A 27,377-nucleotide genomic window follows, 5' to 3' on the forward strand; every position below is an offset into this window, starting at 1 on the left:
GGTTAGCCACTATTATTCATTATTAATAACAGTGTTACTATATATTCTAGGTGAATAACTGAGATGCGAAGGCTGTCAGGAAGTGGTCAACAAACAGGAACAATGAGATAGAATATTTGAAACTGGGAATGCATTAATGTGCCTCTTTGTGTCTTGTTCATTCTCAGTATTTGAAAAAATTTAGTATTTACCCAAAGGTAAGAATTCAGGAAAATAGAGGCAAGAAGACCAGCAAAGATGTCATGAAGAATGAATCTGGAATCAAGAGGAAGAGAGCCTGGACTAGGCTGATAGTAAAAAAAAAAAAAAAAAGGCAAAGTTGCGTCAGATCCAAGGACTGGGTCTTTGAAAGGTCCTTACCACAAAGTATTTCTCTCTGAGAATTTTTTCCATTGCCTGGAAAAGAACCAGTCTGTTTTCCATCCCAGGTCTCTGCAGAGCTGTTGTCATCACCACCCACTTTGTTCATGCCCCTCCCTACCTTGTAAAGTCTTTCCTACTTTCTTCACGTTCCAAATCCTTCAGGACCCAACTCCATTCCCACTTCCTCTGAGACACTCCTTGGTGGATCCATCCCTCTCCTACTTCCTCCTCCCATGGCCCCTCATGTGGGCTGTGGTCAGTTCCACGCCATTTACCACAAATTTGTCTTTATTCCTAGGCAGTTTGCTGTGGTTTCACGCATGCACGTTTTCTTCCCCAAACCAATCATAGTTTTTTTCCTGAGGGCCAGGACCACATCTTTCATTGCTTCCAGGCCCAAAGCTCTGGAAGAAATTAGACTGAGCCCCCAAGGAAAGCATAAAGGGTATATATATATATATGTCCTATCTAATAAAAGAGAAACATGGTAATTAGCGTACGACTGATACCCTTTTCATTGGCTAATCAGTGAGTATATGCAAATTAACCAAGATGGTGGCTGGCAGCCATGCACTGAAGCGAGCAGGGAGGCCTGCTTGCTTCAGTGACTGTGAACTCCAACATTCCCCGCCTCACTTGCCGGCCTCTCAGCTGCAACTCTAAGCAACTATGTACCATGTTGCAAATAAGAAGCTAAACAAAACCCCAGAAACCAGCCGCACTGAAAGCCAGCCAGACCGCAGCATTGTATCGATGTTTTCAGCAGCGAGGCCTCAGAGCTAAAGCTGGCCCAGAATTAAAAAAAAGAAAGAAAACAAGGAGTGGTTGGGAGCTTCAGTCACTTGCTTCCGGAAAACAGCAATCAGCCCCTCAGCCAGCCTGGCCAGGCACCCCAGTGGGGACCCCCACCCTGATCCAGGACACCCTTCAGGGAAAACCAGCCAGCTCCCACACATGCACCAGGCCTCTATCCTATATAGTAAAAGGGTAATATGCCTCCCGGCAACAGAGCAGCGGAGCAGCGAGGCTCCCAGCACCGGGATCAGTGTGACAGGGGGCAGCGCTCAAACCCCCTGATCACCGTGCGGCTCTGTGTGTGACAGGGGGCGGGGCCACAACCTCCCTATCTGCCCTGCTCTGTTCGGGGAAGGCCCACCAACCCCCTGATCAGCCCTGCTCTGTGCCTGATAGGGGGGAGCTCCCCAATCCCCTGATTGCCCTGCGGCTTTGTGTTTCACAGGGTGCAGCACACCAACCCCCTGATCTGCCCTGCTCTGTGTGTGACAGGGTGTGGCGCCCCAACCCCCCCCCCCCCCCCACGGACCCTGCTCTGTGTATGACAGGGTAGAGCCATAACCTCCCCATTGGCCCTGCCCTGAGTGTGACAGGGTGCAGCGCCCCAACCTCCTGATCCGCCCTGCTCTGTGTGTGACGCGGGGGGGGGGAGGGGGGGGGGCCAACTCCCCTATTGGCCCTACTCTGTGAGTGACAGCGGGGAGCTCCTCAACCCCCTGATCGGCCCTGCTCTGTGTGTGACAGGGGGCGGTGCCCCAACCCCCTGATCGGCCCTGCTCTGTGCATGACAGGGGGTGGCGCCACAACCTCCCCATCGACCCTGCCTTGAGTGTGACAGGGGACGGTGCCCCAACCCCCCAATCAGCCCTACCCTGAGCGTGACTGAGGGTGGCATCGCAACCTCCCAATCCGCCCTGCTCTGTGCATGACGAGGCGGCACCCCAACTCCCCAATCGGCCCTGCTCTGAGCCTGACCAGGGGCTGCACTTAGGAATTGGGCCTGCCCTCTGCCACCCGAAAGCAGGCCTAAGTCAGCAGGTCGTTATCTCCTGAGGGGTCCCAGACTGCGAAAGGGCACAGGCCAGGCTGTGGACCCCCCTTCCCCACCCCCTCCACCCCCGAGGGCACAAATTTTTGTGCACCGGGACTCTAATATATATATATATATATATATATATATATATATATATATATATATATATATAGTTTGACTAATAATTGGAGCCTTTGCAATAGGTCTTTGCATCCAGATCTCACTGTCCCTAGACCCTGGATGCATCCTTGTCTCAGATCCCTAGGATGAATGAAAATGGAAAAGGAAAATGTATGTGGGACTCACTGTCCACATATTGGCCTGAATCCTAACCCCACCCTAATGAAATTCCATGATTCTCTACTCCCCAAGGAAGCTCCAACTCTGCAGTTCTTCCTCCACCAGCAGAGCAGAAGGGGACAGAGGTGAGAACCAAGAGGACTTTCTCTTCCATGCCTCTTCACTTTCTCCCCTAGCCAAATATCAGCAGCAAGATGTTAGGAGGCAGAATTAGGTTAAGATATGGATCAAATAGCCGAACCGGTTTGGCTCAGTGGATAGAGCGTCGGCCTGCGGACTGAAAGGTCCCGGGTTCGATTCTGGTCAAGGGCATGTACCTGGCTTGCGGGCACATCCCCAGTAGGAGATGTGCAGGAGGCAGCTAATCGATGTTTCTCTCTCATCGATGTTTCTAACTCTCTATCTCTCTCCCTTCCTCTCTGTAAAAAATCAATAAAATATATTTAAAAAAAAAAAAAGATATGGATCAAATAACAAAAATACATATTAACAGGAATATTTAATGTACAATTCTAAATTTTAAATGAAAAATATCAAGTGATGCCTGGCCAGTGTGCTCAGTGGTTGAACACCATCCAATACATCAGGAGGTCACTGGTTCAATTCCTAGTCAGGGCACATGACCAGGTTGCAGGCTTGATCCCCGGTGGGGAGTATACAGGAGGCAGCCGATCTATGTTTCTCTCTCATTGATGTTTCTATCTTTCTCTCCCTTTCCCTTCCTTTCTCTGAAATTAATAAAAAATATTTTTTAAAATATTTTTTAAATATCAAGTGCAGAAGAATAGCATGGTGAGACCTAATTTAAGTTGACTACAGACTCAATATAAAATAATAAATGTTATTAATAAAGTTAATGCAACCTGGATACTTCAATAAATACCTAATGGCCAAAACATTAAGGTGATATTTCCATTCAACTAAATGCATTAGTCAGACCAGAACTACAATATTTGGGATTTTTAAAGGAGGGCATACCAGCCGTGGGCAAACTACGGCCCGCGGGCTGGATCCAGCCCATTTGAAATGAATAAAACTAAAAAAAAAAAAAAAAAAAAAAAGACCGTACCCTTTTATGTAATGATGTTTACTTTGAATTTATATTAGTTCACACAAACACTCCATCCATGCTTTTGTTCCAGCCCTCCGGTCCAGTTTAAGAACCCATTGTGGCCCTCGAGTCAAAAAGTTTGCCCACGCCTGGCATAGACCATAGCCAGGGGAGGACAAGGCCAAAAAAAGGCTCTATAAAAAAAAATCACAAAAGGAATATTAGAAGGAACTAGAAGCATTTAGCCTGGAGTATAAATGTCTCATGGGGATATAATCCCTGTTTTCAAATATTTGGAAAGTGTTCATGTAAGAAAGAGACTATTTATTCTGTTACTCCAGAATAGAGCAATTTCAATCTGAGAAGAAAGTTCCATGAGTTTTCTTAAAAATATAATGGATTACTTTGTGAGGTAGTGAAGTCCCCACCACTGGAAATATTAAGTAAGCATGGTTCTTTTCAGAAGCCTGCTACTTCATCCAGGAGTTCAGTGTCTTTTTGCTGCTCTTGGACTATTCTAGATACCCCACAGAGGAACACAGGAACAGGAAAACAAGCTTGTTCCTGCAGAATTGACTTTTTCAGTCCTCCATTCCTTAGCCCAATAAGGATGCAGTGTTGCTAGATAAATCAAAAAGAATTAAGCTTGCCCTCACCAATTTGGCTCAGTGGATAGAGCATCGGCCTGTGGACTCAAGGGTCCCAAGTTCGATTCCGGTCAAGGGCATGTACCTTGGTTGCAGGCACATCCCCAGTGGGAGGTGTGCAGGAGGCAGCTGATCGATGTTTCTCTCTCATCGATGTTCCTAACTCTCTATCCCTCTCCCTTCCTCTCTGTAAAAAATCAATAAAATATATTTGTAAAAAAAAAAAAAAAATTAAGCTTGATGATTGGCTAACTGATGGAAAAACATACCCTCTGACCCCAGGAACCAAAGAACCATAGTCAAGGCAAAATGCTCAATGGGGTCCTGTAAAAGATTTCACTTCCTGAAGGAACTCCAGGCATCTAGCGAGGTGGTGGTAGGGACATTTCTAGGGATGTCCACTTATTCTACTAAATCACAACAAGAGTAGTTGTCCATTGCCCATTCCATGAGGTAGGTAGGAAGATCAGGCAGTGGCTACATAAGCTGAAACCCCAGCTCTGCCACCTACCACTATGTGACCTTGCGCACATGAATCTCCTGTCCATGCCTCTCTTCCTCATCTTTAAAATAAGGATGCTTATCCTCATAGTACTTACGATGATTAAATTTTTGTGTCAACTTGGCTGGGCTATGGAGTGTCCTAATATTTGGACACTATGAATAACACAAATGTTATTCTGAGTATTGTGTGAGGTTGTTTTTAGAGGCGATTAACCTTTAAACAGTAGACTGAGTAAAGCAGGTTGCCCCCCATTATGTGAGTGTCCTCATCCAATAAACTGAAGGCCTGAATAGAACAAATGCCTGACCATCTCCCAAGGAAGAGAAAATTCTCCTGCCTGATGGTCTTTGAACTGTGGCATCAACCCTTCCTAATCCTAAAGCAGCCTGCTGCCTTCGGACTTGAACTGGTGCATCAACTCTGCAGAGGTTGGAATTGCCAGCCCATAACCACATGAGACAATTTTTTATAATAAATCTAGATAGATAGGTAGATAGATAGATAGATAGATAGATAGACAGACAGATATTTAAGAGATTACACTAAAATTAAATAAGATATACTGAAACCATTTTGCTATATATCTGGTATAGAATAACTGCTCAATAAATGCAAGCTTTTTAATAAGGCCATTCTTGAAGAGCAAAATCATCTAATCAATTTTATTTTGAGAGAAATAGAAAGACTTATAGACAGGACTGTAAGATTGGGGACAGAAGTTATCACACCCCCTAGGTGGGAAATGGCTGCAGCCTGGACATCAGCGGTGTCCTCAAGAGTTTCTAAACTCTCCCATTCAAGGACTTTCCTCAATGGTGGATATACCATTGGGAGCTTCTAGAGCAGGCCTCTCTTTGACAAAGATAATAGCACAGCCCTGAGATAAGGAGGGGGTTAGAGGTTCCCGGGCAATGCCTGGTACCCATCCACTGAGTTTCCCAAAAGACTACTAGCTATCACCATTCTCCCTGATTCCAAACCAAAGCCTTTGTCCAAACTCTTCACACCTTCACCTCATATCCTCCTCCTCTTATAGTCTCCCAGCCTTTCTAGGCCTAAAGTCTTTAGCTAAGTCCACCCTCCCCATTGAAATTGTCCTCATCATTCCAGGAGGGCTCTCATCTGTCTCACCCCTGCTCTGATGGCTCTGATAATCCCAGCCACTGTGATCACTTATTGCCACTTATAAGGCCCTCATGTATTGCTTACAGAATCAATTCTCTCTCTCTCTCTCTCTCTCTCTCTCTCTCTCTCTCTCTCTTTCTCTCTCTCTCTCTCTTTCTCTCTTCCTCATTCAAGGCTATCTTCCCATTGATTTTTAGAGAGTGGAAGGGAATTGGGAGAGACAGAGAGAGAAACATTGATGTGAGAGAGACACATCAATTGGTTGCCTCCTGTACAAGCCCCGACCAGTGTTGGGGGATCGAGTCTGCAACCAAGGTACGTGCTCTTGACTGGAATCAAACCCAAGACCCTTCAGTCTGTGGGATGACACTCAGTCCACTGAACCAAACCAGCTAGGGCTCAATTCTCTTTTAATTTTCACCCACTGCCTTTTCTGAACCCTGTAAGGACAGAGCCCCGTGTCTTGCACCCTTCCCAGCATCTAGAGTAGTCCCAGATCTGTTCATTTACTTTGATAATCAGTATCCTTGCCACTCTTTGGGCATCAGCACCTCAACAGTGTTCTTTAATCTGGGGCACTGGATGCCCAAATCTGGATAAGCATCAGAATCATCTGGGGAACTTTCATGAATTTAAGATCCCTGAGCCTCAGCCAAGACTACAGAAGCAGAACCTCCAGGGATTGGGCATTGCAATCTGAATATTTTTAAAGGGGCTCAGGTAATTGTGATGAGTGTCTGGGTTTGGGGACCACTGCTCTTAGAGATAAAGTAATCTTTACCCATGGTCTTGAACTCTCCTCCCCAAATGACTCATTCACCTAAGACCATGTTGTTAAACCCATTCTTCACTGCCATGGGGCCAGCCTCCCTGTGGCACCCACTCCATTCTCTTGCCCCTTGCCTTTCCCTCATCCTCCTGACTCACCAAACCACCTTCTTTTATCCTTCCCTCTGCTTTCCTTCCTTACCATGTGCTTGCACATCCCGCTCCTCAATAGCATCCCAGTTCTAGCCTCCTCCTGAATGGATCCTCATGTTGGCACTGTCTCTGCCTTAGCCTTCCTAACTAGCATGCTTTTCCAATAAAGGTTTGAGGGGAGCTACATAAAATTTCTTAGTTTATATGCTGACTATTAAGAATAGTTCATCCATGTATTTGTTCCAAGATAAACACTCAGAATATGGCTGATTAGGTAGAATGTGCCTAAAATTCTATTTGTGGTCTGTCTCACATCTTGCAATAACTTCTCAAATAGGAAAAAAGTCTTAATTTAAAGAACTTTATTGCCTTTGAGAACATGAGAGGAGTTTCAAAAGGATGCAGTCTTCCTAAATGAGGTCTCCCAATTAAAGAGCCAGAAGCCTTATGACATATTTGATTGTACTGAATTCTAAAATATCTGGATTGGAAGGAATCTTCAATGTCATCTTCTCCAAGGGCTAACAGATTCACAAAAAGTTCTTAGAACACAAGTGGAGTGTTTGAAACTTTCTTTAAAATGTTTGTTGTTTTGCCAGGTCAGTGTGGCTCAGTGGCTGAGCATTGACCTATGAACCAGAAGGTCGTGGTTCAAATCCCGGTCAGGGCACATGCCTGGGTTGTGGGCTCAATCCCCAGTGGGTGGCATGCAGGAGGCAGCTGATCAATGATTCTCTCTCATCATTGATGTATCTATCTCTCTCATTCTCCCTTCCTCTCTGAAATCAATATTTTTTTAAGTTTCTTGTTTTGTCTACCAGGAGGTGGAAACAGTTAATGCTCTTCTCAGACTGTAAACCTTCACAAATTTCTGTCAATTGTTTGAGGAATTTGACCACAGGTTATTGATCTCCTATGGCAGGTTTCTCAACAGCGGCACTATTGATATTTTGGACCCAATAATTCTTTGTTGTAGAGACTGTCCTGGGCATTGCAGGATGTTTGGTAGCATCTCTGAATTCTGACCACTAGAAGACACTTGCATTCAGCTCTGCCCCTCAGGAGGAGGGGCACAAAATGGTCCCCAGTGAGAATCAGTCCTTTAGTGTTCTATTCATACAGTCCTCATCCTCCAGACGCTCACAATGCAGCCAGGACACTGATATCTACACCAATATTCAACAAACCCTTTCATAAGCTCTGTAACAAGCACATGAACAAGAAAGAGGGAGACCCAACTTTACCCTAGGAGAGTCAGGAAAAGCTTCACAGTGGGGAAACTTTAGGGTCAATTCTTACAAAATAAGAAGGCATTTACAGAAGAAGGGCATTTCAGTCTAAAGGAACTGCTTACACCAAAGGCATGGAGTTGAGTGGTATATTCAAAGGATAGAAACTATTCAGAGGAGCCGGGGCTTAAAGTCCCTAGTGAGAAGTGACATAGAGAGAAAGACTCAAATTCTTACCAAGCCCTCTTGTCCCTTATGAGCTGTCCCCACTTGATTTTGAAAGTGAATTGAGTTTAGAACAAATTGAGCATGAGTTCTAGGTATAGTAAGTGGAGATTTATGGGGTTGCATCAAACAGTATTAACCTCAAGTCTCACAGTTTCCATTCATCAGACCCCTAAACCAAAGATGTTGGGGCCACTACATTGCGCATTAGAATGTTGACTTTAAACAAGATCACAGTGAACGCTAGTCTCGTGAAAACAAGCCCCATTCACACGCCTTTCTAGGACTGTCAATTCTCAGAAGCAGGGGGTGAAGTCTGGGATGGACAGCCATTGCTGCTGCCTGATGTGGACGAGGAGACATAAGGAGGTAGTGGTACCTTAGTGAGGAAAATGGTGATGGACAAAAGAAGCCTGGATTGAGAGCCAGGACACCAGCTAGTTGCAACCTGGGTCTGCTGCCAGCTGTTTGAGCCCCTAGAATTCCCTGGTCAGTTTTATCATCTCTAGATGGAAAGAATTATAATAACTCTCTACAAGGCCTTAGTTAAGCCACATCACCTTGTTGGTCCTTGGTCTCCCAGAGCGTCAACGTGGAGACTGAACTTGGACCACTGGTTTGAATGCTTTTTGGATCACAGTCTCTTTTAGAAATGATGAAAGCTGTACCTTGCCCCCACGCCCCAGAAAAAAAGGGGGGGCACATATGCAATTTTTTAATTTCAGGGCATTCTCAGAAGACCCCTGGACTATATTATCCTTTCAAAGAACCCAGGTAACTTTGGAATCCTATGAGCATAATTGCCATGGCTCTGACACAAAGAGCTTCATATCCAGGTGTTCTTGAGTGGGAAGGTCACCAGCTGGTAAAAGGATGGATCTACCCTGAAAGAAGACACTAAAGGTTTTTACCAAAAAAAAAAAGAAGCTCCCTGTCAGTAGCCATTGCTTCTGGCCTTCTCAATACCCCAGTGCTCCTCCCTACCAAACTGTCCCTACCCTTCTTCACAGCTTCTTCCACTAGTCTTCTTCTCATCACCCATCCACTTTTGTGTCCTCCTATGCGTGGCTGAATCACAATGAAATCACTGCATATCTATACCCATATATTTTCTCCATATATTTGATTCTTTTCTTTATATCATCCCTAACCACTCATTCAGGCCCTTCCCAATCCAGGCCCATTGTCAGTGTGAGTAGATGACCTCTGGAAGACCCTCCAACTGACGTATTTGATTCTATGTCACTGAGGAAACCAAAGAAAGGAAAATGTTTATTAAAATCAGTGAAATCTAACAAGAGGGTAGGGATAAGGGGGAGTGCCTAAATTCCAGAACTCTCCCCACAGAGAGAGGGTGGAAAAACCCAGGCCCCCCTGGCCAGATGTCATAAGATCCTAGCCTCCCCAGAGCCACAAATCAGTGAAAATGTATATGTATTTTAATACACCCTCATTACAAATAAAAGTAGTGTTACATCAATACAGTGGTTGGTTAAAACAATTTCCAACTTTGCTAAGCAGGGAATGCATCGAAACGCCTAGAATAATATCAAGCAAGGCAGTCCCTCTGCCAAACTTGGACAGAAGGGAATTCACACTGCCAGAGAAAATCTGTTCTTCATCAATGTTTCAATATTCAAGGAAGCCGGGGACATTTTTCTGTGATTGAAGCAAATTGCCAGCTGCCAATGCTATGATTTAATTCCCTCTTTTCCCCCCTCACTTAAAATAATTGCCACAGCATTTGGTGGGTCATTGAAGCCCTGTGTATAATATAAATTATAGTTACATGGAGGGATGGAACTCCTGGGGGAGTTAAGGAAGAGAATGAGAGAAGCAGGAAAGAGGTAGAGAGGGAGTCAAAGAGGTGAAAGATGTGAGGGAGACACAAGAAAATGTAGAAAAACAGAATGAGAAGAAAAAGAAAAGATGAGCAAAGCTGAAAAATGAGACAGGGAAGGACTGAGAGAAATGAAAAAGTTGTGGAAAGAGGGAAGGTGGGTAGAGAGAAAATCATGCACAGAGAAGGGAGAATCCTGGTTGGAGGTGGAAGAGATTTTTGAAGATCTTACAGATCAGTTTCCTCTCAGGTGCCAGGCAGAAGGTGGAGAAGGGGTGACAGTTTTTGCCCAAGGTCACTGAGCTCAGAGCAGAGAGCCAGGCCATCTGACTCCAGCCGAATGCTTGTTACTCTTCAGCAGGTAGAGAGCAAGGTGAAAAGAAGGAAATTAAGAAAAAAAATGAGAATTTGCATGTGTGTGTATCTGCATGCAGCATTTGGCATCCTCAAACACCTGTATAGTCTAATATAATCTAATATTCTAAAATCTAACATGACCTAATATAGATTCCTGATTTTTAGACACTGGGAGCTTCTCGTGTAATGTATCTAAGAACTAAAGGACATGATTTACTCCCTCATCAGATCACAAACGTGGAGAATGCTGAAGAGGACATCAAGTTGTCACCAGGCTAAGGCTTGGCCTTTGGGTGAACCTCCAAGTCCCCAAGACCTCTGGTTTCCAAGGATGGTAAGTAGGCTAACCATCAGGCTTGGATCTGAAAGTCCCAAGCTCCAAGGCCCCAGTTCTGGCTTTGGAAGGTTCAGTCACCTCTCAGAGATGAGGACCTTTCTGGCTTAAGCACTAGTTACTCATTTTCAGTCTGCCATTCAGTTACTAGTACGTGCCAATGTTGATTTGTTTTCATGGTGGTACTATGGTTGTGTAAACTATTCTTAGTAGGGGAAGTTGAGTCAAGAATATATAAGACCTCAGCCTTGCAACTCCTGTAAAATTCTTTCAAAAGAAAAAAAAAGCCTTCATAATAATCTCAAAGGTTTGAATTTGAAAGTGTCCATCAGTCTTGGGCCCCAGCCTCTGGACTCTGGTCAGTTGCTTACCTCTATGCTCCAACTCCTTCCCATACAACAAGGAGACATACACATACACATGTGAATACCCTAGGCTGCTTGTCCAAGCTCAGACCACAGTCTCCAGCCCTGCAAATAACCTTTTCTTGGCTACCTCAGGGCCTAGGAATGTTTACATTGAGTGTGCAAGCCCCCCAAGGAGGACAGATCCGGGGAAGGCTCAGGGCCATTTGGACAGGGAATTTCCAGGTCTAGGATACCAGGCATATGGTCTAGAACAGGGGTGGGCAAACTTTTTGACTCGAGGGCCACAATGGGTTCTTAAACTGGACCGGAGGGCCGGAACAAAAGCATGGATGGAGTGTTTGTGTGAACTAATATAAATTCAAAGTAAACATCATTACATAAAAGGGTACGGTCTTTTTTTTTTTTTTTTAGTTTTATTCATTTCAAACGGGCCAGCGGGCCGTAGTTTGCCCATAGCTGGTCTAGAAGCAGGCATTAGCCACAGGCTCCAGGGAGGCACATCCTTGGCATCACCCCCTGAGAAGGGGGCACAGGAAAAGAACCTTGAGATTAAGGATGGCTTATCAGCTTTTTCTGTCTCCATAAAGATAGAGTCTCTGTACTCAGTGTAAGGAGGTGGGTCCTTTACTCTCAGGCTCGCTCAAATGCTCCTCAGACCCCTTTAGGAAGTATTCCCAGGTTCATTGCCCGCCCCCCCAAACACAGGGGGCCATGCCCTTGATTCCACATCAATTCTCCAAACTTCTATTGTTGCCCTAAATAGAATTATCTGTGTTCAAGTCTTTCTGTTTCGTCCACTAGTTTGAGAACCTCTCAAAGGCAGGGACTGTGTCTCATTCATCTCTATACCCCCAGCCCTAAGTCTGGAACATAAACAACTAATTGATGGTTAAATTGTTATATCCTCCAGAGAGCCAAGGGAGCATAGCAGAAAGGTTAGGAGATTATGTCGACTGGAATCAGACAATCCTGAGTTCAAATTCTGACTCACACACTTAACTGCTATGTGATTGTGAAATGTTATTTAATCTCTCTGAGGCTTAGCTTCCTCGATAGAGTCATGGTCAGGATTAAATGAGACAATGTTGTTGAAGGACTTGACAGAACACCTGGCATTCAGTAAGCACGCAATAAATGTGGCAGAATGGCAGAATCTGGCAGCCAGTATCATGGGTCAGACTTGGAAGAGCTGGTTTGTGCACATCTCAATTGTTATCTTTATTTAGGTACAGGGAGAGTCTAAGTAGAAGATAGGTGACCAGAAAATCTATCCAGATGACCAGGAAAACTAGAAAATCACACCCCTCCCCCATTGTCTCCTGGAAGAAATAGCCTGGCGATCAGATTACTGACTCCCTGCAAACTCAAGCTAACACAATGCCCCTGGCCCTCCAAGCCTGCTGCTGATTGATGGAGCCCCAAACACTTCCCAGAGGGCTGACACTCCATAATCTCTTGCTTAGGCCCTCATATCTTAGGGTGGCTGGTGACAATTGTGAGACACAATGGAGAGCTGACAAAGAAAAAAAGACTGTTTTCAAGAGATCAACACATCAACACCTGTTAGGCAAAGACAGACAGCTAACTCCAGCAGCCTGTGAATGCAAAAGAAAAATGCATGAAAGATGGATCCCTGGATGACAGTAACAGAGACTGAGGACCAGAGCAGATGGCCCTGTGTGGTCACAAGATTGGGTGGGGGTCAGAGTGACAGTTCACCTACAGGTCCAGGAACAAGGTCAAATGAAAAGGTATGGCAGCTCAAAGCTGACCCAACTGCTATTAAAATAAAATTAAAAAGCAGAGAGAATAAGAAAGTAAAGGGTAAAATCAAATCATATTTAAAACCCAAAGCAAAAATTTAAGAGAATGCGATCTAAGCAAATTAAATTTACATAAAAGAATTTAACTGGATAAAGCCCATTTCTGAAATGCAAAGTCAAAAGGGTACAGATGTAACTAAGTAAAGACATTTGGGGTCCAGTTCCGAGGTGGTAAAACAGTGGTGTTCTGGAAAAGTTGGTGTCTCTCATCATCCCCTGTAACTCAAAAATAACACTATGAGTTACAGCATTTACTGGTTTCCATAATAACAGTGTGAACATTCCCACCATAACCAATTTCAAGCTATCAACATGACTATCACTGAACTTGGAGTTGGGAAGAAATTTACACAATTGACTCTCTTGCAAACCCAGCACAAACCTCCCCCAGGACACCAGAGGAAATAAGATCAAGTCTGGGGAAAGTAAAGAGAAGCAGCAGCACAGTAGGCATGCAGCCCCAAGTCAACAAAAGTGAAAAGAGGAGTTAAGAAATCAAACATCTTTCAAGCCCTCCCCAAAATTAACAGCGAGTTTAGGATTAGATCCAGATTCCTCTACACACCGGCTACATGACCTGGGAAAAGTCCTTCATCTCTTCTAGTCTCAGTTTCCTTGCATGCAAAATGAGGCAAACACTAACTAGGGGATGTTGTCAGATTACGGACAGATGATATAAAGTGCCACACAGTGCCAAGCACTAAGGAGGTCCTGAACAATGTTCCTGTCCCTCTCCAGGCCTCTTTCTTCCACTCCCATTAGAACTATGTAAATGTGCTAGTCTACTATGACCACATGTTTTCTGAAAAAAGTTCTGATTTGAAATATTCTATCCTTTTGTGTCCATGAGTACCAGTCATTTCATGGGGTCCTGATTTAGGAGTTCAGGAAATACTTTCAGCATAATATAATACTAATCAAGTTGTATATTGGCATTTATATAAAGATCTGTCTCCTCCTATGTATAGTCCATTAGCCCCGTAGGCAAGGATATGTGCTATTCTTCTCTTTATCTCAGGTTCTTAGTTCAGTACCGAACATACAGTGGGTTCTCAGTAAATGTTAATTGAAGAATGAATGAATGAATGAATGAATGAATCATTTGTCTCTATTACATGATGCTTGCTACTGGAGAGATGACACTTTGGAATCAGATAAACTTGGATTTGAACCCTGATTCTGTCTGATATTGGCAAAGCAACTAAGTAAAATGGAATATATATAAAATGAGATAATAACTGTTGACTCATAGGATTGTTTAAAATAATGACAGTGACATATGTAAATAATTCTGCAGACTTTTTAAATTCCAATTTAATTTATATAAAGTGCACAAATCTTAAGTACACAGCTCAGTAATTTTTTATATCTATGTAAACACCACCCAGATCAAAATATAGAATATTTTTATCATCACAGAAAGTTCCTAGGGCAGTTTTGTTTTTTTTAAATCCTCACCCAAGGATATTTTTCTGGACAGAGTTAGAGTATTTTACCTTGTTTCTAATTTGAATCTTCTGATTATCATATAAGCCCACTTCTTCCTTCTTATGTGGGGGCAGAAGGGGTTCCCTAGTAAACAGAGAATAGTGCAACATAATCCTTGACATAAAAACAATTCATAGCCTGGAGAGACATACAGAATTCCTCAGACTATATTGCATATAGTGGGCAAAATATGTCTATAGGCCCAATTTTCTAAAATTACTTCTTTTCCTATTTTGAGAGATAATCCCTTTTGATAGGCACAGCCATGTCCAATGTGTTCCTGAGGCCTCAAAACTTCAAATACACTATTGTTGGTAACCCAGTGGTTCCTCTTCCTCTACCATGAGAGGAGTCTACACAAATAGGTTCCACCAAATAAGCGTACTTATCCAAAAAGGACAGGACTCACTGTGCACCAAGTGTGAGCATTTTGTATTTAAAACAGTTGTCACTTTTTCAGACAAGAATGCAACCAGTTAATTTCAGTCCACAGCCAGTCTTCATGCAATAACAACCCGGTAGCCATATGGAAATCTAAGTTACTGGAGGTGGTACAAGATGGCCCACCTATAAAAGAGTAAAGATTGTGTGTGTGTGTGTGTGTGTGTGTGAGAGAGAGAGAGGGGGGGGGGGGGGTTTGGGGGGCAGTGAGTGGGGAAATTTTGTCATCCTAGACTTAATGGTAATGCCAAGAACTGGTTTTTCCTCATTTTAAGTAAACTGCATTATAAGCTGAAAATATGTCAGTTTCTTAAAAAAGGTGTACAAGGTACATTCCATTCCCAGATCAAATTAAACAATTTACTCCAAAGTGATCTACTTTCATGCACAAGACTCCTCGGAGCCTCCCTGCCATAAGCTAGGACTTAGCTCAATGGGAAAAGTCCCCTTTTCCAAACAGGCAGTCCCTCCTCTGAATCCTGTTCATTTCCCCTGAAGAATTTGTCCATTCTTACAATTGAGGGATTATTAAATTGATGTTTTACTTTTCCTGTTTCCTTTTTCTCCTTACTCTACCTCTTCTGTAAACCATGAAGGAGAAAGTTATTCTCAAAGGTTAGAGAAACTAGGTAGTATGAGGGAAGTTCTTTGGAAGGTGTGCCAAGCACTAGGACAATGATAGAGAATCATCAACAAAGTAAGATGGACATGTGGCTAAAACTAAGTGGTCAGGTTGGCTTCACTTGGCTTCACCCTGGATTCCCCATGTCGGAGCTACCACGAGAGTACAGGAAACCTCTCCCAGCCATTTTGGAAGCCAGTCCTTCTGAGAGCTGGTTGACTCGTAGGAATGCTTTAGAGAGCTGAACAGAGACATGCAAAACCCCCTGACCATGTTTGATTGGCACCATCATTTTTGTCTTTGGGTAATTTTTTTAATCTGTTTTCAAACATCTTTCCAACAAACCTATTTCTAAAGTTGTAAATTTCAATATTAAACATTTAATTACATTCAACAAACAGCATATAAAATCTGATTTCCTGGCATCTGAGATCTTCTGTGCTAGGCTATGAACAACCTAAAGAATAAGAAATTGGCTTTTATCTCTGTATCTCCAGACCTCACCCCAGTGACTGGCATATAATAGGTACTTTAAAAAGATAGTGATTGAATCAAACAATGAATAAAGGCTCAACATAGACCCAGCATTAGCTAGGCAGGCCTTGGATGGAATGAAAGAATGAATGAATGAATGGTGGGAGAGAGAAAGGAAGGAACAGAGGGAAGGAAATGGGAGAGAAGGAGAAAAAAGGAAAATGAAACAAGTAGCAAAATAATATACAACATTGGTTCTCCAGAAAGATAAAATTTTCCTGCATGAAATAATTGGGAAACAATGAAATTCCATGTGTGTAGTCCCCTGAGTTGGAAGACAAATAAATAAGTAAAATTGAGTTTTCACAGGCAGAAAAAGAGTGTGTGTGTGTGTGTGTGTGTGTGTGTGTGTGTGTGTGTTAGGGGAGGTATAGTTTGGAGAAGGAAGGTAAACACCACATAGTCTACTGCCAAAGATAAAAGGATACAGGTCTGATTTTGTTAGGTTGGCTGTATCTATCCATCAAACTCAGTTAATTGCTATAGTAGTCATAACTCCTTTTTGCCTAAGTAAATGAAACCTAAAAGATTTTTAGAGTGTATACCCTTGTTTTCTTAGCTCTTCTAAATGTGCTGTCAGCCAAAGACACTGGCCGCACCCCTCTCTTTCAACACTCTCCAGGGCTTTGTTCTACTTATCAAGCAAATAACTGGTGTGCAGCAAAGACTGTCTCCAGCTTTGGGGAAGCTGCTCTGTTGATTTGCTCATCTGTTTGAGGAACTGACAAAATCAATTATCTCTGTAGGAATCCACAGAAGTGATAGAGGCTCCTCAGGGCTCCTCACTCCTTGCTTTTTTGAATGGATCAATCCATCCCATCCCCAAATGAAGGACAATACTGATGAGACAACCTTCCCCATTGCTTGTGTTGGCTGCCTCACTGTCAGTTTAATTCTATCACTAGATCCTGAAAGTTTCACTACATGTTGATGGCAGGCTCATTCATATGACTTGCATTTCTTAGATTACATGTGGGTGTAAGGGCATTTCAGTTAAACATTTAGAGACTCATTAAATATGCCTGTGTGCATACACACAGACAACCTGAAAAATCCCATTGCTCACGAGATTCTGAAGTCTTGCTTCTTGCCAAAAAAACCTTACACACTGCATAGAAACTCTATGCCATAGAAACTGCTTTGAAAAAAACTGCTTTGAAAATTGAGCAAACCAGGAGCAAGGTGGGAGGAAGTTCAACTTATGTAGACTGAAAGAGAAAGCATGTTCTAATTAAATGCCTACATACTTTGTCATTGTCTAGATTGATTGTGACATTCCAGTAACAAATATATTTTTCTTTGAGTTCTACACAATGTATATATAAATCTTACATATTCATTCAACATTTACTGCCATTATTTATAATGGTCTGAGAGAACTGCAGATGTGAAGTCGATGCTATCTATTTAACATCAAAAACATCTAGAAGGTAACGACCCAACTCTGAAAAATGACCCCAGACACAGAGGATTCCAACCCCAACTGTTACATCAGATACATCAGGAAAGCTTTTTTGAAAAATATTGATTTCTGGCCCCACGCTTGCATTTCTGATTCAGGATCTCTGGGAGGGAGGTCTTAGAAGCTTTGCTTTTAACCACACTCCCCTGCACTCCCACTCCAGTGAACTTCAGCAGCCAGCTCCACACCTCATGCAGGTAGTCAGGACTCAGACTAGTTAATGCAGCTGGAGCTCTTAGCAAGTCTTCCACACAGAACATCTGCCAGCCCCCAGACCTCTCTGAAGGCCATACTCCCCAGGGGACCTATGAGAGGGAGATGAAAGATCTCAAAGAAGGCAGTTCTTTGGTCAAGATCCCAAAACATACTCATGGTAGAGATCAGCTTACCCTGCACCTTTCAACAATGGCAACCTATTTTCTCACCATTCCTTCCTCAAATTGTCCTTCCACCTGTGGACTTCCTATAGACACAAGGGAGAGAAAAAATGAAACCTTGAATGTCACTCAGGATTGTTCCTAGGACCTACCAAAGCAGGTTTCAAATTTACCCCTTCTGATGTTTGTTCCAATTCAACATTTACCCCACCTCTAGCTTTTCACCTTTTCTCCAGCCCCAAAAGAGATGTTGCTCAGGCTAGTGCCATAAGCAGTGAGGACAATCTTGAGCCTAAAATAAGCCTCTTCCCTTATTTCATTCTATATCATAAAACCCAAGAAAACTCTAGAGGCCAAAATCACCCTTACCACCACCACCACCATTCATACTACTCTACTTCTGAACTTTAAAAGATGGACTGTGCAAATCTTTCAAGTTCTCACTTTTTTATCTTCTGCTCTAGCAACATTCATCTCTCTTTCTCTGCCCTGCTTTTTTCTGCAGTTTTCCCTTTTTATGTTGTGCCAACCAGCAGCAAATACTAAAATACTATCTCCTAGCACAGCAGAAAGACCTCAGCAGTGATACTAAACTGACCTCAGACTGAGCTTTCAGACCCTCTCCTCTTTGAACCTCTTCCAGAATCTGTCACTCCAGGGACACATGCTCTTGTCTCTAAATTCTTTATAGCCATGGTCTCATCAGCATCCACAAGAAGGTCACTGACTGCCCTTCCCTATGACCTGCAGCTGTATTTGTTTGTAGCCCTAAATAGTACTGGCTTCTTCTAAACCAGTGGTTCTCAACCTTCTGGCCCTTTAAATACAGTTCCTCATGTTGTGACCCAACCATAAAATTATTTTTGTTGCTACTTCATAACTGTCATGTTGCTACTGTTATGAATCATAATGTAAATATCTGATATGCAGGATGGTCTTAGGCGACCCCTGTGAAAGGGTTGTTTGACCGCCAAAGGGGTCGCGACCCACAGGTTGAGAACCTCTGTACAATCACCTCCCTGCCCCACCTCCCACCCACCACTCCTCATCCTTCAGCCCTGGGTCAGTCAGTGCTAACTCAAGGGCAAGTATGAAACAAATTTGCACTTCTCCCTCCTGTTCCAGGTGTCTCTTAATGCTAATTTTTTCCAGATTTCTCCCTAACATTCAGACATTAGTATTTGGGATTACTGTTCACAGATGTATTTGTGCAGTTGCAGGCTAGACTTCCTTAAGTTCCTGTCTCTTCCCACCAAGAAAGGACCTCTAAATCTGGAAAGCTCTGTTCTGGAATCTTTGCTGCTGTCCGCCAGCACCTCCTATTCCAGAATCTACTCATGACTTAGAGAGGAGGTTGGGCAGAAGTGATGTTCTGCTCTTCAATGGTTCAGCCTGCAAATACCCAGCCAGTCCACCCCCACAGCACTCACTGATATTGGCAACAAACTTTGAGACTGCTACCACCCCTCCCTCTGACCTCTGGCCAGTTCTCCAGCAGGGAACTAACTACAGTGCCTCCCAAAATAATCTGCAAACATTGCAAATTGACATTTACAAGGAGTCCTGTCACATTTTTTCCTAAAATTCCAAATCCATAATATCTACAAAACTCCTTTCATCCAATTATTGAGCAATTCTGTGGATGGAAAAAGAACAACAGAAAAAAAGACCAACTCATCCTCCACCCACCCATTAAGGTTTTGATGTTTTCTTTTTTTATTTGTCTGAGGCGCTGGCCAGTGGCCAGGCCTGCCTCTCTCCCTGCTGAGGTCTGTGCATTTTCCCCATTGTGACCCCAGTTTTGTTTTTTCCATGGGTGCTCTGGCACATATAGAAGTGATCACACTTGATGTGAGTTCCAAACATTCACCACGCTTTTGAAAATTAAGGACACCTCCAGGTTTCCATACACCCCATCATCCAGGGTCTTGTTGCCCATTGTATTTATTCATTAGGTGCTCTCTGAAATGTGGCACTGAGGGCATGGCCTGTGGGTCTGGAGTCTGTGAAAAGGTGACTGCGATTGCACTGGCTCACCCAGCTCTCCCTTAGCCACCCGTGGGGTTCCAAGTTCTTTTGTATGATGCTAAGTATGAATCCATTTAGTTACAAAAAAAAGATTTCTAGCCATTGCAGTTTCAGGAGAAAGAAAACACAATGAAGCCAGTCACTACCATGTCTCTGATTCCGAAAGTTAGAGAATTTCTGCTCTCTATAATGTGAGTGGGTCAAAGTGACAAATGGATTGTTCTTTGCCATCTGAGTAGTTGGCATCATGTAGACATGACTGGTATCTGATTCCACTGCCTTGACAAATGCTGGAACTATGCAGACCAAATCCCAGTATACATCCTCTGAGGGCTGTCCACATATATCATGCTGTATTTTGCTGCATCAACGGCTTTGTGAAAGAAGAGGCCACCTGCTTAGAATTCTTATTATTGTCCCAAGAGTTTCTAGGAGAGCAGCAAGGGTCCCCTGAAAAGGCAGACTCCCACTGCTGTTTACCCTCCCATGCAGACCTTTGGTGCCTGCAGAAAGAGACACAGAAAGAGAGATTAATCCCAAAGCACTTAGACCCTGGGCTCAATCATCACACCCCAGTTACCCAGGAGCAGAGCTTAACAGACTATTCCATGATCCACAATGTGTTCTAAGTATTCTGGTCTAAATTCTGGTCTTCCTCACTTTCTCATGCTTAACTGGAAATCCCGAACTCATCCCAGGCTGGAACTCTGTATTCTGTGCTTGGGTAAAGCCTGGTGATCTGGTGATTGGCATGGACCTCAGGCCTTGAATGACCCCTCCCTTTCTAGTTTAGATCCTAAATCTTGCCTAGCTCTTCCAACTTGACCGGTTTCCACTTTGCCCTCAGGACTCCTGGTAACCACACAAACCCAGACTAGACTGTCCAGCTCCCAGGCATGAAGCTGCTCAGTTCAGTAACCCGGAACTGGCTGCTTTTGATGATTTCTTATAACTCTTCAGTAACTCTCATTTCCTACAGAATAAATTCAGTGTGACTTCCCCATGGTGTGTTCTAGCCACTGCTGTGTCTCCACTCTGTCTTCATCTCTTGCTGCCTGCCCTCTCATCCCTACTAAACAGCTCCCAGGTCCTCAGAAATGCCATCCTCTTCGACACCTCCAGGCCTCTGCACAGGCTGGCCCCACTGCCCAGATCTCTATCCCTCCTCCTTTGGTTAATTTCTGCTTCTTTCAGGTTGCAGTTCTAGGTTTTCCAGGAGAAACCCTCTTCTAACTTCCACAGGACTGTCTGGGTATTTCACCCACAGCACCATGTTCTCCCTCTTTCAAAGCCCTTCCCACAAGTGCTACTGACAACATTTCTATCTTCCTAACTAGACCATATGCTTTAAAAAACTGTGTTCATCACAGCCAGTTGGCTTGGGGGTCAATTCCTCCCAGTGATGCCAACAGCAATCAAGGCTCAATTACAACAAAACTGTGCAAACAGCCCACACAGGGGCATACCTAGAGTGCCTAGCTCAAGTGACTGGGGAGGCTAAGCCAATGGGCCACAAGGTGAGAAATATGAATGACCCTTGAACTGAGAATGACCCTTGGCCAGTTACCCACAGGAAGAAAATGGAGATCTTAGTCCTACAACCACATAAGAACTGTTTCTGCCAGGAATCTAAATGGGCTTGGAAGCAGATTCTTCCCCAGAACCTCCTGATGAGAACATAGCTCAATTGACATCTTGATATTTTTCAACCTTTGAGACCCTCAACAGAGGACAAAGGTAAAGTGTATTGGACTCTTAGAAACTGTGAGATAATAAATTTGTGTTGTTCACAGTTGTAAAAAGAAAAGAAAAAGAAACCATGTTCAACTCACATTCCCGGAAATCACCAAGGTACTTAAGTACACATAATAGAGACTCAAATATTTGAAGTATGCTAGGTCTTTTCTGTGATGTGAAAATATAACAGTGAACACAACAGGCTTGCCATCACACAGCTCACACTCTAAAGACAATAAACAACTGAATAAACATAAATGCAATTGGAGTTGTTAAGAGGGACATAAAGAAAAGAACAAGAGGGCTGTCCTAGAGCATACTGGGAGAGGTGAAGCTGGAACACCTACTTTAGACATTGAGCGGTCAAGGAAGGCCTCTCTGAGAAGCTGACCTTGAGCAACGAGCTGAAGCATGAAAAAGAGCCAGTGGTGCAAACACTGGGGAAGTGAAGTCTCTATGCAGGAAAAGGCCTCGTATATTCTAGGAATGCCAGAAGGCTAGGATGGCTGAGCAAAGAGGGAAAATAGCATATTCTTCATACTATCACACCCACAGCATCAGAGGCTTAGACCACAGCCACTTTATCACCTGTGGGATGAGTCACTGTGGAGAAATGGATTTCTTCCCTCCGCTGGGAAAGGTGCTTGGTAACAGAGGAGTTCCACACACCATTGCCTTTTCTGCAAAACATTTCAAAGCCCCGGGGCCCTGCCTTTCAAGCTCAAATTCCAGCGCAGTAAGGTAAATCTGTTCCTATTTTTAAATTTAATTTTTTTAATTAATTAAAAGGAATCAACAAAGGAACAAAAATTAGTTTATTGGTGGGGATTTTTACCTGGTTGGGGAAAGATTCGTATGGAAAAAAAAAGAGGACTTGTCCTTTCAACCAGTCAATCAGGATGTGTCTTTTTGAGAAGATGAACTCTGAAGGTGTCCCTGAGATAAGTAGACTCCTATTCAAAGATTAGGATAAGTGTCTCCCTTAGGGACAGAGCACACCCACTTTATTCCAAGGACAAGTTTACACCTATGCACGCTAGATCTGGAATGTGCTCTGTTATCTGTTTCTGGTTTAGCTTCACCCTATTTCTGACCCAGAACAATCCCCAAGATAGATTGACTGTGAATAACTATGGATGACAGCAGGGACGCTGGAGCCAAGAACTGTTTACGTGTCCCTCTGAACAACCTGTTCTTTCATTCCACCATCAGAATCAGAGCTTCCTCCCTCTGTTCCCCTCCTCCTCTGGCTCTCAGAGATGGTCCACATTCCTAGGTTAGGCAATGCATTCTTGCTGCCCTGACACATACCATCAGAGTAGGCCAGGCAGACCGCTGAGAGAGCTAAGCTATCCACCCAACACTTGGCTTTGGCTGAGGGCATCAAGCCAAGTCATGGTGTCACAGCAGCTAAGGTCCCTTGATAAGTTGCATTGGCTCAACACTTAAAATTGGTTGTGGCATTGTTAATGAAGTTGATGGGGGTTACATCAGACTATATCCCTCCAAAGCCCAGATTGAATGACTTTTAATTAAGACAAGCATGGTGGTTCATTCTCCCCTCACTGTGGAGGCAGCTGCTAGATCCAAATTTGGAATGGGTTTCAGTGGGGATAAGGTTGTTAGTTACAGGATGCACTATAACATAATTAGAACTTTTGAGTATGAAAGGTCTCAGGAAGCTCATGGGTTCAATTCCATCATTGCTAAATCACCACTGATTCTGAATCATTTTGAACCAATGTCAATGCCTTCCATGAATAGGATTCATTCATTCAGTTATTCATCCATTCATTCAAAAAGTATATATAACACCTCCTGAATGTCATGCACTGTGCTAGCTATGCGAGTAATGAGATGAATGAGACATGTTCCCTTCCTTCAAAGAGCTCCATAAAGGGCAATGCATATATTTATTTCTCTTGAGAAAATGCCTGAAAGACCACTATATGAATCTTCCAAAGTCAATAACTACCAAAAGTCACCGTGAACTATAATAAGTAGCCTTTTTGCAGGGACAGTGGTAATGATGCTGGTGGCTGACCACCTTGGATTACTAAGTCATGTTAAATCACGCAAATGTTTTTCCTCCTCCACAATGTTTCATGTGTCATAGGCAGTTAGTAGTTTGACAAGTAGAATTAAATACAGCTACAGTCTCTGTAGTATCCATGTGACATTACTTTATTATGGTTACTATAATATTAATGACTAAATTTGAGTGCTCACTATGTACTGGGAATAGTTTTAAGTGCATTATATGCATTATCTAATTTAATCATAGCAACCCCAAGAGGTAAATACTGTTGTTCTGTTTTTATCTTGACTTTATAGATGCAGAAACTGTGGCTTAGACTGACTTGTGTACCTGTTGTCTGCAGGGCTTTCTAGGGGCTCCATCTGAGAACTGCTGACCTGGTTCAAGCTCCTCCCCTTATGAAGCCCATTCAAGCAGGCTTTATTGCTTCCAATCAGTGGCTACATTACTTTGCCAAGTGGTGGCCACAAACACACAGGCCCCAAATTGTGAGGTCATTTAGTCATTGAACAAATATTATTTTGTATTCCCACCTAATGAGAATACGGTGATGAAACAGATGCAGGCTCTGCCCTAAGGAAGCTTTCAATCTGGTAGAGTAAATTAGAAAAATGAACAGAAATAAGGGAAAACCAGGAGTAGGCACTGAACCCACTAGGTTGCCTGATGCCAGCAGAGGGCCTGGGCTGACACTGGCCCTTCAGCTCCCCTATTTCAAGGTCCCACACCTGGACACATAGGCCCTGGCTCTTATTATGGTTCAGACCTTGGAATGGTGCCTTCCTGTGGCCCAGGACCCTGAAACCCATCTCACTCTACCAGCATGCAGGTCATCAGCATCATTTTGGCAAGACGGTGTCAAAAATTTACTCTTTGCAGCTCAGTGTGAATAAAGACAGAGAAAACACCCAAAGGAAGGGCTAGGAGAAATAGAGAGGCCTAAAGAACGACTGCTTGAAACTCATAAAGAATCTCTAAAAAGAGAAACAAGAAAGCATTAACCTGAATAAACCAAAACTTGAGCAATAAGGAACTGGAGGAGAATTATGGTTCAAATGATATGAGTCTTTCCAGCATGAGAACTACACAACTCTTGGCTCAAGACAATGCCAGACCCTCAGGTCTCTCAAAGAAACATCATAAATTAGCAAGTTCCACCTTAGTAATCCAAGGTGGTTACAAGGGTTCTTCATCCTTCAGTCTGCCCTGGGCTGGGTTGCATTTAGGATTTAGTACTCCAGTGATAAGTATATATTTGGGTTCTGTGCTTGTTCTGGTTATGGGAATCTTTGTTTATTACCAAGAGATGAAACGCACCAACATCATGATCAGATTCAATAAATTATTTCTCTCCAAACTCTTATCATCTGAGATGCAAAAGAGAATACAATCCCTGCAGAGCAGTTAAAGGCCAGGAACATAATGGAGATTAAAAGGAAAGACCAAATTCCTAGGGGTGTCATGTGACTGGCTTCTCAGGGAGTAGAGTAGATAATTTATCTCTTACTGGGAAGTCTAAGTTCCAATCCTGCTCCTGTGATTTTACTCATGGTAATATCCTTGAAACAAAAATCACTGGTTTCTCTCCTACAATTCATTAAAAAGGCACAGCAACTAACATGGTCACCAACACCAGCAATCACACCATCACTGGACAGATTGCCTCACTGGTTTCAAGAAGACATCTGTAATAGTGTCAACAATAAAAAAAAAGAATAGGAAATGAAAAGGCACCCATTGCCATTGAGATTGAGTACTTTGTTTGTATTGTGGTAGGAGTTGTTTCTTCACCAGCATATTTTTTCTTCATCATCAGAATCTATTAGTATGTCCTGGACTCTACCATCTTCCTCCTTGGCATTATTGTGGCCCATGTACCTCCAGATCATTGTCACTGACACTCATTAATGACAAGAAATGGATGGCCAACAAGAAAAGTCTGGTGAAGAACCTGAAGCAATGGAGACCCTCAGTCAGTCCAAGTGACAAAATTGACACTTGGACTCACAACAGAACCCTCTGTGGCTTGATCATCAGATCTACGTAGCTGACACACATGAAGAAGAGACAAACCAATTCTTGGCCTAAAGCTCTGGAATCCGGGCCTCCTTATTTAAGATAATAACACTGTATAATCAAGTTGAGTTCAAACAAGGACAGGAAAGTGTTCCCATCATTGAGAAAGTTGTGGTTGGAGATGCCTCCGGAAATGCCCTTGGAAATTCTCAGAGATCATTTTGGGTGATGTGATAAAAATTAGGAAATGAAACTTCAAAGTGTTTGAAATCCCTTTTGATTCTACCAACAACTTTCAGCACCCCATACATGAGATGGATGACATCAATGACAAGTGCTTCCTCATGACCATGAGATCTTAGAGAAGTGTAGCACCATCTTTATCAATGTCCTGGAACAAGAATCTGGACAAGGGCACAGTAAGGCCTTCCATAGAGTGTACATGGCTAGGTGGCTTGGGGGAGCCACATTCTTGGTTTCTGTCATTCTACTTGCCAGCAATTGAGTTTCCAGAAACCTATTCATTGAACAGATACCATGACCTTTCTGACCTCCAACTTCTGCTTTGTGAGCTCTTGTCAAATGATTGATCCCCTTCAGTTCACTGTGCCAGAGTGCTGGGGTCAATGTTGTTATGTTTACAGGTAATCATCCCTTCACAGCCAAAGCTATTGCCAAGAGTGTAGGTATCATTTCAGCCAACAATGAGTCAATAGAAGACATTTAAAAATGTCTCAACACTACTGTGGAGCAAGTTAACAAATAGGCTTCTAAAGCCACTATGGTGACCAGTATGGAGCTGAAGGACACAAGTCCGGGACACTTGAATGATCTCTTAACCAACTACTCAGAAATTATCCTTGCTCAGACATCTCCCCAGCAGATGTCGGATGGGCTCTCAGAGGCAGGATGCAGATGTTGCTGTGACAAAGCATGGAATTAACCATTCTCCAGCTCTAAAGAAGGCACATGTTGGGGTTGCCATGAGGTACACAGGTTCTGATGCAGTCAAAAATGTAAGTACACAGTCTTACTAAAAGACAATGACATCTTTGCATCTTTAGTCACAGGGTGAAGGAAAGCTGCCTAATAATTGACAACCTAAAGATTATTGCTTACACTCTGATCTAGAATATTTGCCCCTTTTTTACCTACATTATTGTTGGGCTCATTCTATCCAACATATTGCTCATCAATTTGGGCACAGATATAATTCCTCATTGCTTTATTTTAAAACTTAAAGTGACCTCATAAACCAGCAGCTTCACCATGAGAAGATGGACAGATTGGTGAACAAGCAACTTGTCATGTACTTCTGCCTGCATACTGGCCTCAAGCCCTGGGAGCTTTTGTTGTTTATGCCATCATGTGTGCACAGAGTGGATTTAGACCTAGAACTCTCATTAACCTTTTGGTAAAATGGAAAAAGGACAAGATAAATGACTAGGAAGACAGCTATGGACAAGAATGGACAAAGTAGTAGAAATGCCTAGAATGAACTGGCTACACATTCACTCTCATTGATATTATGAACCAGTAAATATCATATCTGATCACCAGAAAGACCAGGATCAATTTCATCTTCCCGGAAGATCCTTTCTGAAATAAAGCCATCTGGGTAGGGACTGCATCACAGCTCCTCATAATGTTAACTCTATTCTATGGCTTTGAAAGTGTCACAAACCTGAATTCTGCCATGTTCCTGGCTCAGGATTGGT

The 27,377-nt window shown here is 43.2% G+C and overlaps 1 long non-coding RNA gene and 1 pseudogene across 2 annotated transcripts in view; one reads left to right on the forward strand and one right to left on the reverse strand.

Moving 5' to 3' along the window:
- Window positions 1–27,377, reverse strand: part of LOC139015546 (uncharacterized) — a 109,673-nt gene that overhangs the window by 67,777 nt on the left and 14,519 nt on the right. The gene's annotated exons all lie outside the window — the stretch shown is intronic.
- On the forward strand, window positions 25,263–26,828 carry LOC139015413 (potassium-transporting ATPase alpha chain 2 pseudogene; annotated as a pseudogene).

Source organism: Myotis yumanensis, unplaced genomic scaffold (assembly GCF_028538775.1).
Source record: "Myotis yumanensis isolate MYYU_CA2020_CCGP unplaced genomic scaffold, mMyoYum1.0.hap1 SCAF_8, whole genome shotgun sequence".
Lineage (NCBI taxonomy): Eukaryota > Metazoa > Chordata > Mammalia > Chiroptera > Vespertilionidae > Myotis > Myotis yumanensis.